Genomic DNA, 17,515 nt, shown 5'->3' with positions numbered 1-17,515 from the left:
GCGAATTCTTTCACAGGTATTTTTGATTCCTAAATAAGGAATATGGAAATTCCTGACTAAAAAATCTCAATGTCAGAAGTGTATGAATTTCTACCAATTTAACATAACAGCATTTCTTGACATTACAGAAGCTGGTTGTGATAGTTAGGGGGCTGGGCAGTGGGGGCCTGCGGGTCCTGGAGGCGATTCTGTGTCCTGTACCTGCCACCTTGTGCCTGCGGCCTGTTGTGGACATCGGGTCTGGTGTGCTGTGCTCGGAGACCGGGCCTTCGAAGTGAGGATGGAGTGATAAATAATAGCACAACTTCAGACTGCCTCAGCTGGGTATAAATCTTTGTCGACTTTTCTCTGCCTCCTTTTATCCTTCTTCCCTGGCTTTCTCGGTTGTTGTTGCTGGGTTGTTTCCCGCCCCCCAAAGTTGAAGATGGAAGATGGGTGGCAGTGAAGGAACACAGTCAAGATTAAGGGGGGGTGTGTTACTATCATTAGTTTTTCGTTAAGTATTTCGTGTCTGATCATGATCTGCAGTTTCCCTCTTTACCTAACAGATTTGCTCTGCTCACAGCACTTGGTGAAGAAGCTGGCCTTTTGTTAAGGAAGCCGTTAGGTTGAGGACAGATCACGTAACAGGCTGGCGCAGTAACTGGCTGATTTGTTGTTGGAAGTTAGTTGCTGCACAAGGTTGTGGTCCAGCCGACCGGGGGTACTGAGCCTCTGTTGTCCAATAGGATTGAGGATTACGTTCCCTAGCTTTGCTGTATTCTATTTCTTCCCTGTTTAAGGATATTGTTACAGACTCTATCATGTTAGATGTCTTGAGAGTGTTCATTAGATTCAAGTGGTCAAAATGGTTATAAGTTGGAAATATTAAGATGATTTAAGATGGGTGAAAATTTTAACCAGTTCATAAAGCCTTAGGAATGCCCACCTCTTTGGAGTTTCTGGTAGTGTATTGTGTTTTCAATTTCTGTATTTCTGTTTTGAGACGCATGTAGTGTTCATATTGCTGTTTTAAGTAAGATGTATGGATATCTTGTTTCCTTAAGATTTTTCTGTAAAGGTGTGGTATAGAAATATTTATTCCATTAAGAAATGTCATTTTATTGTATTCTAGCACCACCAGAGTCTTTTCTAAATAAACAGATAGTAAGTATAAGTAAAATCTAGTGACGGGACTGGAAGTTATATAAAGATCTATTTATGCTGCACTACCTTGTATTTTAAACACGAGGTGTGTACAATTAAGAATTTTAATAAATTAAAGGCTTTAAGCTGTTAAGTATAACACAAGAAAATGACATGATTTTCACTGTGTCCTAAACATATTGACAGTGACAACTGACAGCGACAAAAGTCAACAGAATGCCTGGACATTGAAGGACATTAGAAGACAAAACTGGAGCATTTGCCTTCTCTGGGTAAAGGGCACTCACATCGTAACAACAGCATTCTCGTCATCATTGATGACCTCATCGTGATAGTAAATATCTCACTTTGAGAAAAAGCATTCAGGAGAAAAGAGAGTCAGGAGACGGAGGGAAGCCCAGGTTTGCTGGCTCGAGGCGAGTGAAGGCTGGGGCAGGATGGAGTTGGACTGGGTACATGTGGCCCGGCCCTGTGTGCAGGGCAGGCCGTAGGGCCAGCTGGGACCCCATAGGAGAGGTCCTCGGCTGCTCCCTGCCTCTTCTCATGGTCACTGGAGGCAGGCCCGGACCCTGTGGTGGGGAGAGAAGGGAGAGCCTGTGGTAGGTAGAGCTGGTCCCAGGGCATTGAGGCCCCAGAAGCTCTCCTGCTCGGTAGTTGTCTGCATCCTGATCTCGCATCAGGAGCTGGCCGGCTCCCATGTGTAGAGTCTTCTGATGAACTGCATCCTTAATTCTGGACCAGATCGGTGGTGCTGATGGCCCGCTCCCTTCAGGCACCACGGAGCCCCGCAGCCCTTCCACCCTGATGCTCTGTATTACCAGACTGAGCATCTGGGGGATTCTCTTCCCCTTTTCAGGTGAGAAGTGAGGGGACCACTCCACCCAATAGCAGGTAAAGACCAGATAGGGCAAGGGAAGGCCTTCTGGGGCTTGTGATTTTCAGAGGCTGAGCGCCTTGCCGTCACCTGGCCTGGCCCTCAGATGAGTGAGGGAAGCCAGTGCCTTTGCACCAAGGGATAGAGAGGGGTTTCCTGGTTATGGAGGCCCTCTTCATTCCCTGCTCAAGAAATTTCCTAGTGAGGTTCAGGTGTCTCTAGCAGCCTCATCCCAGGTTTTCTGGGCCTGCCTCAATGGTTCATAGATGTTTACTCTCTTGGAGAAAGGGATTGAGTGTATAATGAGGAAAAAGAAAAGGAAAGGCGTTCAGAAAGAAACTGGGGGCGGCCCATAGAGGAGTTGCTGCGTTGAATCCAGGCTGAAGAGGTTAGGACCACGCAGATGGAAAATATCAATGCAAAAGAGTAGCCTTGCTTGAAATCTGTAAATTAATGAAGGTATATATAGAGTAAATGCAGAGTAGCAAATGCATGCCCTTGCAGCTTGAAAGATTTTTAAGGATGGACTATTAGTTTATCAGCTTGATCAAAGCGAGTAGTCAACTTACAGTACTTGTTACTTTAAGTGCAATAGGTAACTTACACAGACTTTTTGGGGAAGGTTTAAATGAATAAACGGAGGGCCATAACATGTTAGTAAAACACATTACAAGTTCTGATACACATTGTTTGGAGTTTAACATCAAGGAGAGAAACCATCAAATAAAATGCTTTGACAAATCTGGCATTAAAATTTCTGTTGTGTTCTATAAATATGCTTAAAATGATTATATGCACTGGCTTATTGTCTGAATGATACAGGTACAACAGGGAATGGTACCTGTTTTCTTATGGGTTTGCTAAAATTGGGGGAAATAGTAAGGATGGAGTCTCTATGTGTGTGTGTGTGTGTATGTATACACATACATGTATTTTTTAAAATAAATTTATTTATTTATCTTTGGCTGCGTTGGGTCTTCATTGAGGTGCGCGGGCTTCTCATTGTGGTGGCTTCTCTTGTTGCGGAGCACGGGCCCTAGGCACTCGGGCTTCAGTAGCTGTGGCACGCGGGCTCAGTAGTTGTGGCTCGCGGGCTCTAGAGCACAGGCTCAGTAGTTGTGGCGCCTGGGGTTAGTTGCTCTGCGGCATGTGGGATCTTCCTGGACCAGGGCTTGAACCCGTGTCCCCTGCATTGGCAGGCAGATTCTTAACCACTGTGCCACCAGGAAAGGCCACATATGTGTATTTTTTCATTCATTTTCCCTCTCCTCCCAAATAGTATACAGAACAGCTTAAAGTCTCTCCTTTTTAAACTGTATTTTGGGCTGACTTAAATTCTCCTTCTGTACTGTAAGTCATTAATAGACTGATCTTTCCAAAATATCCCTTTTATAATAATATAAGTCCCCCCACTCACTACAGAATGACATTCCCAGATGCTTACTAGATGGGTCTGCCACAAAGCCGTTTCCCCCATTTCTGCTCTTTGCATGAGCCTTTGTACCTGCCAGTCTGTTCTTCCTGGCCTGCTGTGAACATGTGTTGACCACGCGAGCTTGTGCTCTTTGATTTGCCTAGAGAAAACTAATGAGTTAGTCTAAAATTTAAGAAGCAGTTCTTTGATATAAAACTCAGTTTGCTGGGGGTTTATATTATTGATCTCAGTTAATAGCAAAGTATACAATCAAAACAAAAAGAGAGATGGAATCCAACAATATCCAAAGGTTATTAGTCAGTTGCTTATTACATTGATTACAGATTTTACAAAAAAAATTTTCTGTAGAACAAGAAAGGAAGTCCACTTACCTTCAAATCAGAAACAATAAAGACTTAAATTTTTGGCGTTGTTGCCTCAGTAAAACTGAACATTTTCTGCACCCAGACTTATTAACTTTTCCCCTGCAGAATATTTTGACACTGTAATGGGAAGAGGGATTAATAATCTCAGTTTATAGTGGAAAGAGGAGAAAAAAGGTAAAGAAAACCTTGGGGAAATTCAGTAGTTCTGGAAAGGTAATAAAACAAAACCAAACGCAAAGTATAGGGTCGGCACTTAAATACTTCAATTGAAGAAGTGATCAAAAAGAGAATGAAAGCATCGCTTGAAGGGTTGATGTCTCAATAGATAAGTAATGAAATTCTACAACTATCAAAAGAACGAAGCCCCTACGGGCCACACATTAACATATACTTGTGACAAGACCTGGAAAAGTATTCTCAACCCTCTTCCCAAATCTCTACTTAAACAGTAATTTTTTTACTTTGTGGGGTCATTTTATTTGCAGAATAAGAACGCGATCTGTCTGTCATCTGTTCAGATTCTTTCATCAACCAATTATATATTAAGTAGTAGAAACGGTATACAACCCTCGTGGAAAAGCAGGGCGGGGCTTTGGGATGGGCAGTGTCATATGTCTCTCTTTTTCTTAGCTCCTGTGATACTTCCATAATGTGGTAGAACAAGTGGTTAAATAACAGCTATTTCAGTGTTGTGTGTGCTTTTTCTTTCTCCCTCTTTCCCCGCTCTGTGTGTGTGTGTTTGTGTATGTGTGTGTGTGGTGTGAACTATTTGGAAGTAAGTTACACATGCCCCTTTATTCATAAAGCACGTCGCTGTAAAATAAAGGCATTACTTAGGTAATAACATACAATACAGCTATTAAACCTAATAAAACTTTGTTTTAAATCTAAGAAAACTTACATCATCAAGTATCAACTGTCTTCTTTCAATTTTCCCTGTTACCTCCAAACTGTTACAGCCGTGGGTTTCAAACCAGGATCTAATCAAGCTCCTCCATTGCATTTGGTTCTGTAGTCTCTGTTAATACTCAGTAATTCCCCTAGTTTTTGTTTGTTGGTTTTGTGGTTCTTTAGATGTTGGCTTTTTAAAAAGTGTTTATTTTTTTTAATTAAAAATTTTAATTGTGGTAAAATTCATATAAAATTTGCCATCTTACCCATTTTTAAGTGTACAGTTCAGTAATGTTAAATGCATTCACATTTTTGTTCAACCAGCCTTTTCAGTGTTTAGACTTCAGTTTCTCCAGAAGTGCTAAGAAATTAAATTGTTAAATATGTTAATGGATTTGATCGGGGCTGAAGAGGAGCGTAACTGTTGAGAACTTACTGCTTGAGATAGTAGCATCTTAGGCTGTTTCCTCGGCATTGCCCCTTCTGAAGTCTCTGTAGGTTGGGGCCTAGACATACTTTCTACAAACACATCACAAGGAGATTCATAAAAGTAATGCTGTGAGAGGTGCAAACACAGAGGTAATACCCGCCTATGAGAATGCTTACAGTCAGAGAGTTTGAGGACTTTTTTCCTCCTAGGAAGTAGTAGATTTCTGTTTTAGGAACAGGAGGGGGGTTGAGATTGAGACATTCATTTCATAGCACCCTTGGCTAAATAGAAAGCTTTTATATCAAACACTTCTTTGGAGTAACATTATAGAGACAATAGTTTCCTGGGGTTTTTTGGAGTGTGGCAGCTTAGGAGACACATGAGAGATGTCAACAATGGGAAGAAAAGTGGGACTGTACGTAGGCCTTTTTAATTAACAAAGCAGGGCAGTTTTGAGGGGACTGGAATTTAAATGACTCAGAAATCCCATTTTCTGATTTTTGTTTTTTTGCAAAACTTTTCTGAAATGTCTTACAGACGTACTAAGGGATATCCTCCTTGTTCTTGCCATTTTATGAGTATTGTACTGCTTTTTTTTTAAAACCAGTGTTGGCGGTGGAAACATTGTAAATCAACTGTACTTCAATTAATAAAAAAGATAAATAATACATTAGTGTGGTTTAAAAGAAATATATTCATGAATGTCTTTGCTCAAGCTTGCAGAAGGTGCTTGAAGAGCTTATTAAAATAAACCAAACTAAATTAAAAACAAAAGGAAAAAAAACATTGGCCTGTTGGAGAGGGTTGGACAGATAGTATTGTGGTTGTTTCTCAGTGGCTCTGTGCTACGTCCCAAACAGATATGGTAGTAGTTTGGGTCAACTGGGAGGAAAGTACTTCAGAGTTCTGAAATGTAACCAAACAGGGAGGGGCATTAAGGACAGGTGGCCAGGGGTAGGCGGTGGGAGTGGGCAAAAATAGTATAAAGAAAGTCGTATTACTGTAAAAGAGTGGCTATACAAAACATTCAGCACATGAGGTCTCGTGTAGCTAATTTTTCTGGTTCTGGTTTTTATTCCTTTGAGCACCTCAAAATTTAATATTAGTCATTTAGGAGAAAATACTTTAAAAATGCGTAGTATTTCCTTATTTACTAAACTGACTTGGGCTAAAATTCACTCAGTGTCCATGAGATCTTTTAAGGTATTGATCTGTTTGTCTCTCTACTAAGTCACTGTAAACCATAGACCCCTCACTACCAAGCTCTAGCTTAACTACTAGACTTGCCTTTTTCTGTCTATTCACTGGATGTTACTTTTTGTGTATCTGTATGTTTAAAAAATTTTTTTAAATTTGAATAACAGTCCATTTTCTCCTTACTGATTTTCTGCACTTTACCTGCCGTGGGTTTGGAGTTGGGAACACAAAGATTAAAAAAGAAATAGGCCCTATCCTCTAAGGTCTCACAGTTTAGGGAAGGAAAGAGACATGTGGACAAGTAATTACAGTACAATATATGCTTTAGAATAGAAAATTGTATTAGAAGGGCTGGACAGACATTTTATAGAAGCAAACAGTTCATTTTGTGAGATGAGGAAAGCTGCTGTACTGTTTGATTTGAGCCTCAAGGGCTCATGGAGATTTCATCAGAGAGGAGAAAAGGCATTCTAAAGAGAGACGTGCTTAGGGTGAAGATAGAAAATATTATATAGTATGTTTCTAATTCCTCTTATTTTACATGCACTTTTAGTAAGATCTGCGTGAGAATCTCACAGACTCTTATCAGTAAAGTGAGTAATCTTTAGAGCACAGAACTGGGAATATTTATTTTGAGCCTTCAGAAAAAAACTTTTTTATTCTTTGTCTCCTTTTCATTTCTTGCTTGTTTTCTGAGTTAGAGAGTTTTGTTTGCTGTTGCTGAATAATATACCAGCTGAAACTTGGTGGCATTCTGCTCACAATTGTTGTGGTCAAGTTGGGAAAAGGCATGATGGACACAGTTTATCTACTCCGTGATGTCCTGTGTCTCAGCTTGGAAGACTCAGATCCAGGACTGAGTCAATGGCTCAGCGCTGGAATCAGTTGAAATCTTGCTCGCTTACATGCCTGGTGTTTGATGTAGGCTGTTAGCTGGGACCTCAGCTAAGTTATAGGCTAGAACACCTACTTATGGCCTCTTTGCATCTGCTTGGGCTTCCTAACAGCATGGCGGCCGGGGTTCAAAGAGTGAGTTCCAAGGAAGCTGTATCTCCTCTTATGACTTAACCTCAGAAGTCACGTAGAGTCACTTAGGCTTTAGTCACAAGCCTCCCCAGATCCCAGCTCTCCTTGGGAGGAATTTTTTTTTTTTTTAATTTACTTTTGACTGTGTTGGATCTTTGGTGCTGCACGCGGGCTTTCTCTAGTTGTGGTGAGCGGGGGCTGCTCTTTGTTGTGGTGCACGGGCTTCTCATTGCAGTGGCTTCTCTTGTTGCAGAGCACGGGCTCTAGGTGCACAGGCTTCAGTAGTTGTGGCTCGCGGGCTCTAGAGCACAGGCTCAGTAGTTGTGGCACACGGGCTTAGTTGTTCCGTGGCATGTGGGATCTTCCCGGACCAGGGCCCGAACCCGTGTCCCCTGCATTGGCAGGCGGATTCTCAACCACTGCACCACCAGGGAAGCCTGGGAGGTATGTTAAAGTTGAATTAGAAGAAGAGCATGTGGGATGAGAAATGTGATCATCTTTGGCAGCCATCGTCTGTGACAGGCTAAGTTGAAGTGTTGCTGTCCTTTCCTTTAAAAGAAGAGTGGAAGGAGGATTTATTGTTTCTGAGATACATGAAGTGATTCAATATGAGATATAATGAGCAGCAGTTCTTTAGTTCTACAAAAGGTATGGTTCCTAAACTATATCTGATGGGATTTTAGTTAGATGTTTAGAAGAACTTTCTGATAAAAATTTATAGACTTTTTTTTAAAAGGAGAGGAAATCTTGTATGATTTAAAAATAAGTTTAATAATGATTAAGTACATACTGCCTGTGGCTGGACCTGTCACCTTGAGCAAGTGATTTAATGTGTGTGAGTGCCAATTTCCGTTTTTGTTGAATGGGGATTATACTTGTTTGCCTCAAAGAGTGGTGAGGATCAAATAGAAGGTTTAATTATTAATGAAGCCAAAATGAATTAGGTGATTTTAAAGAAATCTTCTGGTAAAGGATTCTCTGTTTATCACTAAGGAGGATTGCAGGGCATTAGTTAATCTTTCTAAAATTTTTCTTTAAATTCTAGAATTATTTTTTTACCAAATAGAGAAAAAAAATGTGGCCTCTTTCTGTTATTTTCTTTGCTATTCATGTATTTACTGTGTAGAACTCTTGATTAAATGATAATGCCATATATTTTTGGACTGTTTGTTTTACCAGAAACATTTCTAGGGAGTTAGCCCTGAAAGCTGCTCATGGTACGGGTAATAATTAACACAGTTCTCTCTGAAAGCACCAGAATGGTGCTGCTTCAGCAGATCATTTTATAGATTAAGGCAGCTTTTTGTTAAAAGGTGTTGCTTTTCATATGCTGGAAGCACTGATGATAGAGTTTTTAGTCTAAGTCTCTAGTGCAAATTTCAGAGTGCACAAATAGTCTACCTCGCTTATCAAAATGGAAATTCCAGGGTCTCATTGTGATGTTCAAAAGCATGGGTGGGTGGGTGTCTGCTTTTTTAAAGAGACTCTTCAGGTGACCCTGATAGATAAGGTGGGGAGCCAGACTTGAAGGTCCAGTTCTAGGTCCTGAGACAGGTGGGGAACCCTCCTTCCCACTAGGAGTCTCAGTAACGTGAGAAGAAGTAGGGTGTTAGTGACAATCAGTGTGGAGATGGCCAGGCAAGACTATCCCTTGTCAGTCTGTGTGTACTATTTGAGCGCACTCTTACACATTAAGAAGTTTCTCAGTAGCAGAAAGATAAGAAAACCGCACGCTGAAGTAACTAATGACATTTAATGTAGCACCAGCCACAGACTTATGTTTTGAAAAAGGCGTTTCAGTTTTAAGGATAAAATAAAAGTAAAATCGTCCATGGTCTTGAAAGAAAGGTTGTAAAATCTTTCTTAGAGAATCCACTAAAAATGTGTGGAATGTTCTGTTGGAGGTTGTTAATATTACGCGCCAGCAAACTCAGGAGTTCCTTGAATGCAGGAGGTTTACTAATTTATTTATTTCATTCTGTGAGGTCAGTTGGGACTAGCACTTAAGAGCCACACTGCCTGGATTGTGGTCTACCTGCATCGCTTGAACAAGCGTGACCTTGTGCCCCAGTTTCCTTAAATGTCCACTCTTGTTGTTATGATTACTCTGAGTCTCCTTCAGTGATCAGTATTTGACCGTAATTGGTGTTTGATAGATCTTGATTAGTTATTTGGGATTGTGGTTCAGAGAAGATTATTTTAAATGCAAATTGAGGATGATTCAAGGAACTGTTTAGGAAGTTAATCCTGAAGACTAGAACCACCTAGGTATTCAAGATTATTTGTGGTCAAGTTTTCTTTAACCATCTTTCTTTATTAATTAATACATGTTCCAGAAATGCAAAGGGTCACACAGCATTCTGTATTATAGAGTCTGTAAGGATACGTTATAAACTGTCTTGTAATTATCAACCGTTTAGAGTAAATGGGCTACTACTCTGATTACAGAATGATTATTATTATTGATATAATCACAAAGCATTTTAGCCCCTAGTAGTTCTAATTCAGTGGTTCTCAACAGGCGGGGGTGGGGAGAGAGGACAAAGACTAGCTGAATGTTGGTCTGCCAACTTTCTTGTCCTTGTTAAATCCATGTGGTTCCAAGCTGGTAGTGCTGTTTTATGCAAGAGATTGAGAGGAGGGTGATTTAAATCAAGAGAGTTAAAGCTCCTTATGTTTTGGAGAAATTTTGGGCAGTATTTTTAAAACTACTCAGAGGTGGTGGAACATTTTAATTATCATATTGAAAATACCAGAAATATAAAATACATAAAATTCACATTTCATTAACATGGGAGATTGAATGTTTGCTTGACATATCTAAGTGCTGGTCTTAGAAGTAAGAGGACAATGGTATTCTCTGCAAAGGGATAACTTAGGATTCTCAGGAATATCTAATGGGAGCTCAATGTTGGAATCGCTTGACTGGTTTTGATTATAATTTAAAACCCCTTTTCTTTTGAGAAAATTACTACATAAGACTTGAATGTCACTTTTGACCAGTTCAGACTGTGGCTTCAAATACAGTAGTTTTATCAGAAAAAAAAGAAGCTCTTGCTAAGAATGGTTGGACATAACTCACCAAAGTCAGGTGTTTGTTTTTCTTGGAGCTTGAATATAATTCTGTAAGTAGATGCTGCAAAACCACTTCAGTCACCAAGGAAAGCAAGTCTCTGTAGCCTCTCTCTACCTCGGTGGTCTCCATTTTACGATTTCATTAAATCTGATCATTGGTAATAGTTTTGTTTTTCATAGGGATAAGCTGCCTCAGAATTTCTCAAGATCTGGTCTGTTCCATGGATCAGTTCACATTTCGCAAAACATAATGGAGGATGCCTGTATTTAGTTGTGTTTGCCCACGTTTACTACACAAATGGAGTACAATGATTTACCCAGAGATGATGTAAAACTTTATATAGCTAAATTCCCTAATGGGGAATTTCCAGATCCACAGGGAGAGATGAGGTAGTTAGATATAGTTGCCAGTGAAGGACATTTAGAAGCTCTGTTCATGAAGTTCAAAGCAATAAATGCCTTCTCTTATTAGTAGAGTATGAGCAGAGCATTTGTGAACAGCATAAAGGAAAGTTCTAGGATGATTGTAGTCTACCTCTCCATATAGAGTATAGCCATTTACAAATGTTTGGTTTGAAGGAGTCCAATTAAATATGCTTTATAAGTCTCAGTAACCCTGTTATGCTTTAGGCTGATATGTCACTTCACTTCTTGTCAAGCTTCTGACCATGTGTCTACGTTCAGTGCGTAGTTACAGGTTAACGGACTAAAACAGAAGGACAAGATAATTGCAGGTCTAGCTCCTCCTTGGAGAGAATTTTTCCTTTTAGGTGTGATTGTTGCACATTCACATAGGAAATAGTACAACCTCTTTACAGCCTAGTCCTCGCTTCATTCCCCAGTAGCTTGGTGGCTTGGCGGGACTTTTCTGGAAGCAGACACCTGTGTGCACTATCATCTGAAGGAACTGTCTTATGCTCTGGGTACTCTGTTTAGTGTTTACCTTTTCAGCTAGATGCCACTGAATTGGATATGAACATTTACTCTCTTTGTCCCATTTTCCTTAATTTTTCATATTTGTTTTTAATCTTGAAATAGGAACATTTATTAGTAAGTCAAATGAGCTATTCAGTCAGAGCTGTGGAAACTGTGGAGTACCATCTGTGTAGTTTGTGATGTGCCATATCAACTCATACTTGAGCTTTTAGCAGGAGAAGTGGTATAAAATTGCAAAGCATTATTATTAACACAGCTGATTCTACAGTGAATCAAGGTGAGAAAATGTGTCTCTGGGGGACAAACTGCTTTTTTTGAATCAGTTGTATTAACCCTTCTGGAGCATGTGATATCATTTAGTAATTTACCAGTTGGTGCGCACCAATTTGCTAACTTGGTCTGTTGAGAAAGAAATTCGTCCATGCTTTGACTTGGCTCAGACTCACTTTTACAGATAAACTGTAATTTTCATTCAGAATAGATATGTGTTAACTTGCTTCCCTGTTTCATATTCTCAAATTCATGAGCAACAATATCTAAGGAGCTGCATGTGTGTTCTAGATATTGTTGGTGGGCTTGGAGCGACAAATACTCAAGCCTTCCCAACATGGAATATTTGTGTTCCCTGGTCTTCCGTGACTTTTATCACATCGGGACCAAGACCTCTTTCTTTGTTCCTTTCCTTCCTTGTTGAAATAAAAAAATATGTGTATTTAAAATTTTTTTCCAGTTTTATTGAGCTATAATTGACACATACTATGGTATTAATTTAAGGTGTACAACGTAATGATTTGATATATGCCTATATTGCAAAATGATCACTATAATTAGTCTGGTTAACATCCATCACCACACATACTTAACAATTTTTTTTTTCTTGCAGTGAGAACTTTTAAGATTTATTCTCAGCAACTTTCAAATATATAGTAATGTTAACTATAGTCAGTATGCTAGACATAACATCCCCAGAATTTATCTTATAACTGGAAGTTTGTATCTTTTGACCGCCTTCACCCATTTCCCCCTGTGGCGGCACCCCTCCCTGCCCCTCCACCAAGAACCACCAGTCTGTTCTCTGTTTCTATGAGTTCATTTTTTTTAGATTCTACATGTAAGTGAGATCCTACAGTATTTGTCTTTGTCTGACTTACTGCACTTAGCATAATGCCCTCAGGGTCCATCATGTTGTTGTAAATGGCAGGAATTCCTTCTTTTTTATGGCTTAATAATATATGTATATCATATATATATATGTGATAATGGAATATATAATATTCCATTGGGTCTATCTATCCATCTACCTACTTATCAGTCTATCTCACATTTTAAAAATTCATTTACCCCGTCCATGGGCCCTTAGGTTGTTTGCACGTTTTGGCTTTTGTAAATAATGCTGCAGTGAACGTGAGGGTGCAGATAATCTCTTTGAGGCAGTGATTTCATTTCCTGCAGATACATACCCAGAAGTGGAATTGCTAGATCATATGGCAGTTCCGTTTTTAATTTTTGGGGGAAACTTCATGCTGTTTTCCGCAGTGGCTGCACCAGTTTACATTCCCACCAGTAGTGCACGAGGGCTGGTTCTCTTTTCTCCACGTTCATACCAACACTTGTTATCTCTTGTATTTTTGATGACAGCCATTCTAACAGGTGTGAAGTAACATCTCATTGTGGTTTTAATTTGCATTTCCCTGGTGATTAGTGATGTTGAGCACCTTTTCATGTACCTTTTGGCCATTTGTATGTCTTCTTTGGAAAAATGTCTATTCAGTTCCTCTGCCCAGTTTTTAGTCAGATTGTTTTTCTGTTGAGTTATGAGTTCATTATATATTTGGATATTAATCCTTTATCAGATGTACGATTTGTAAGTATTTTCTCCCATTCTGTAGGTTGCCTTTTCGTTTTGTTAATGGTTTCCTTTGCTGTGCAAAAAAATGTATTTTAAATGTAAGCCTCACCGTATGCTTTTACGACCCTTTATTCTAGCCAGTTAACTTATTATTTCAATCCAGTTACAAACTTGAATGTTTCTCGTTTGTGAAAGTGCTCTACGCAGATAGAGCTACTAATGTCAGGTTGGCTTCTCTATGGCTTACATGACATTGACTCTAACACCCCTTTACCAGTATCTTGGCCCACTGATGATTTTCTCTCTTCCTGGTCTTCATCAGTACTTAACTAGCCAGACCACACATTTGGCTACTGATAGCTTATCTCATGTTCTAATGTTTTGGTATGTATTTAGGTCTTGTGTCTTTAATGAAATAATAAACTCCTTCATCAGTAGCAGCTTGGGGTGATGGAAAGTGAAACGAATTTGGATTTAGATGTTTTGGGACCAGTTCTGGCTCCTCTTCCCATAGTTGGAGGCATAGGCAGATTCTTAGTTTTCAGAAACATTCCCATGTAACTCACCTAATTCACAGGATTTTGTGAAGACCAAATGAGAAAATACAGATTAAATTCTTTACAGCCTGTAAAATGCCATTACGTATATTATTTGTTGTGGTTATGGTCACATTTAAATATAGCCATGAGATCTTAAACGGTATGGTATTTGGACCAGCTGTTGACTCTAAACGAGAGCTTCAGAGGTTGAGAAATGTCAAGTAAACTGTGTTATATTTAAAAAATCATCTAGCTTTGATCCCTGTACTACATACTTCATTACTCAGCTTCAGTTTTTCATTTCTGCTATTACCTCTATAAGCTTGAATAACTTAAACAACACTATTTTACATTTGGTAATTGTATGGTGTTGCAATAACAACCCCATTTCATCATCTGTGAGGCTGGGGGAAAAGAAAATACGAAAATACTTTTCCATGATTAGTATTAGTGTCTCTATAGCACCAACTTGGTACCTTTGTAGGGTTCTCCATTATCACAGGCTCCTAGGATATTTTCAGTGAGAGAGATTAGCAGTACTACCTTCAGTTTAACAAATGAACAGTTTGAAACAGTGGAAACTTGTTATTTATAATTAGGATTATGATTCAGGATCCCATGGTGGATTAAATAAAGTACACTGAAATACCCCCATTGTTCATGTGCTGTCTTTCTGTGCAGCTTCCTGAAATTCCTGAAATTAATTCTTTTTGGTATTGGCTAAAGGTCTTTTACAGGTAAAAAAATTACTATGGAAAAGTTTAAACCTATGTAAAAGTGGACAGAATAATAATATATAATGATCTCCTATGAACCAACTCCTCTGTTACCTTTACCTCTCCCCTCCCCCATTTTGCATTGGAAGGTGGATTCTTTACCACTGGACCACCAGGGAGTCCCTCTCCCCCATTTTGAAGCAAACCCCAGATCATATCATTCCATCCTATAAAGCAGTTTTATAAAGAACAGAATTTCATGTGTTAATATATGAATTAACCAGTGCTGACTGAAGGAACAAAATCTTGGGCTCTTCAGTTTCTTAAATGTTTTGCTTCGTGGTGGAATAATCGTAGAACATTGCTATTAGGCTCACAGAGTGAACCCCTTGCTACTAAAGGGGTGCCAATAGCAGGCGTGTAGTCCAGGGAAGGTGGACATTAGACTAATAATCACGCTGAAGTCTAAGCTCTAGAGGGCAGGGACCTTGTCTTTTTGGCCCAGCACAGTGCCTGACACATTGTAGATGGTAACGAATTTGTTGAGTGAATGAAAAAAATTAGTTTGAAAGTGGAATTCTTGTGAAAATAAGTCTTATTTGTGTTGTGTCGTTTGGAACTTAAAGTGTGTGTGTATTGGGGGGGGGCCCTTGGGGGAGGAGTTGAGGAGGAGGAGAGCGGAGAATAAATTAGAATGTGTCTTGAGGGACAGAGAGAATTAAACTTGTCCTAAAACTGATTCCTAGTGGAACCTAGTAGGATCTCATTTTAATAAGTTATGTGAAGTGTATAGGTAAATGGTAAGTAATTCATGTGACTTTACTAAAGAAACTGAGACCGAAAGATAGTTTTAAAGCTTTTACATACGTAATGAGTTATGGCTCAGTTTAGGCTGCACTTGACTCACGGCATTACTGATACTTTTCATTTGTTTTCCTCACGTTAAGAACCTGCTTGACATTTGTTTCCTATCTTATATATAGAAGGCACAAACTGTATGGTGAGTACTCATGTTTGCATATTCAAAACAGAACTAATCCAACTGCCTTTTTTTGAACCTTGGTGAGTTATATACAAACTTCATAACTATTGACACTTTTATATCCTTTGATGGGGATTTAATGTGAGAAGACAGCATTTCAATCTGTAACCAGCAGTTGGTCATCTTTATTCAAGTTTTATTTGATGTGCAAGCTAATAACTAAAGCATCACAGGGAAATAATTGATAGAATCAGAAGTTAAGTTGCTCAGAGTATTATGTAGAGGATAAAGACAAATTACTCTGTTTTGTTGCTGATTTTAATACGTAACTTTTAAAGATTTTTAGTTGGCATGAAGAAGACGTTTTTCCTTGGGGTTCATTTTTCCCAGTGACTGTCCCCAGTAACGTAAAATTGTGGCGGAAACAGACAAAATACCAGTGATAACATGAACTACAGCTATGTAGAGGATAGGTGGTCTGATGACTCCATCAAGCAATAATGCTTTTGTCCAGACCCATTCATAGAAAAGGGATACTTCTGCTAGGGCTTTAGAAAGGTTGAGTGAAAGCACTTCACAAGTCTTTTTTAGGGATTTTGAGAACTTTGATTCTCCTGTCATAGGCTGTACCTGTTGAATAAACATTTCTAAACATAGGATTTCTCCTGTACTCATCAAATTAAGTATTATAGTGAAAGACGATAGATTTCCTAGATAGGAGATGGGGATAATGCTTTGAGTTTATGCACATCTTAGGAACCAGAAAATTGTTCTAAAACTATTTTTGATTTAACTAAGGCTTACGTGCTATTGCATTTTAGCTAAAATAAGGAGGAATTATCATGTAATAATTATCTTCTAAAATACTACTTAAAAAGAAATTTATTTAGGAAAGCCTTCTTCCATTTTCCACCCTTATTCTTTAATCTCAGGTCCTCATGAGATGAAGGTCACTCACATAGTGGTTAAGGGCAGAGTCTGAGGAGCCAGAACGGCCTGGGTTTGAAACCTAGCTCTGCCACCGAGGAGCTATGTGGGGATCATAATAATGTGTCTGTTATCTGATTCCATTATTGAGACGACTAAATGGGGCACTAACAGCTGTGCCTAGTACATAGTTATGGTTAATAGATGTTCACTATTATTATTGTTGTTGTTGTTATTATTATAAGTCAGCACCATCAGGTTGCTCTTTGCAATGTTGATTGAATAACAGTTTCTTCATCTTATGTTGTCATTTTTTAGCATAGGAGGTAAAGAGCTGGGACTTTGGAACCAGAATAACTTGCATTCTCATATGCTTTTATTTTACTGGGAAAATACAAGTTGACCTTGGGAAAGCGTTTTAAATTAGTTGAGTCTCAATTTCCTCATTTTTGAAGTAATAATAAACTCCTCAGGATTATGTAAGAAATCAGTGAAATTATTTTTTGTGTTGCCAGATCCCTTTGAGAGTGTACTGAAAGCTTTGAACTCTCTCCCTCGAAAAGATGGACTTCTTCCAGCCCCCCACGCCCCCCCATTTCATTTTGCATGCAATTGATACTTCAGCCAACTATGCAGAGACATGCATTGATCTGCTACATTATAATGGCGTTGGGTAGGTGTTCAAAAATGCTGGTGTCTCTTCTCATTTTTACACATGATTCTGTTTCTCTCAACTTAGAGCCAAATTTCCCTGTCAAATTTTCAACAACTGATATATAAAATATTTAAAATAATATTTAAGAATGTTTGACGGTCTGCATATTTAATCATTGCTAAGTAATTATTTAGATCTCATTTAGAATTAGTTTGTGGTTATTTTATTCAAGGCTGTTGATAAAGGGTGTAAGCAGTATCTGTTAAGGCTGTCGTTACTGACCCAAATCTTCCAGGAAATAGATAACCAGCGGTAATCCATTTCACTTGATCTCTTGTGGTTCTGTGGGTCAGAATTTTTGCTTCCTACCCAAACCCCAGCTATGATTTTGGCTCTGATAATTAGGCCAATATCAGCGAAATGAGAGTCAGACTTATCATTGTTAGTTTAGAGATTGGAGCACTGACTATCA

The 17,515-nt window shown here is 39.0% G+C and overlaps 1 protein-coding gene across 5 annotated transcripts in view; it reads left to right on the top strand.

The window, feature by feature from the left end:
• NCOA2 (nuclear receptor coactivator 2) overlaps positions 1–17,515 on the top strand; it is a 269,141-nt gene that overhangs the window by 8,498 nt on the left and 243,128 nt on the right. The window lies entirely within an intron of this gene.

This window comes from Eschrichtius robustus, chromosome 17 (genome assembly GCF_028021215.1).
Source record: "Eschrichtius robustus isolate mEscRob2 chromosome 17, mEscRob2.pri, whole genome shotgun sequence".
Lineage (NCBI taxonomy): Eukaryota > Metazoa > Chordata > Mammalia > Artiodactyla > Eschrichtiidae > Eschrichtius > Eschrichtius robustus.
This window is presented reverse-complemented; position numbering and strand designations above follow the sequence as displayed.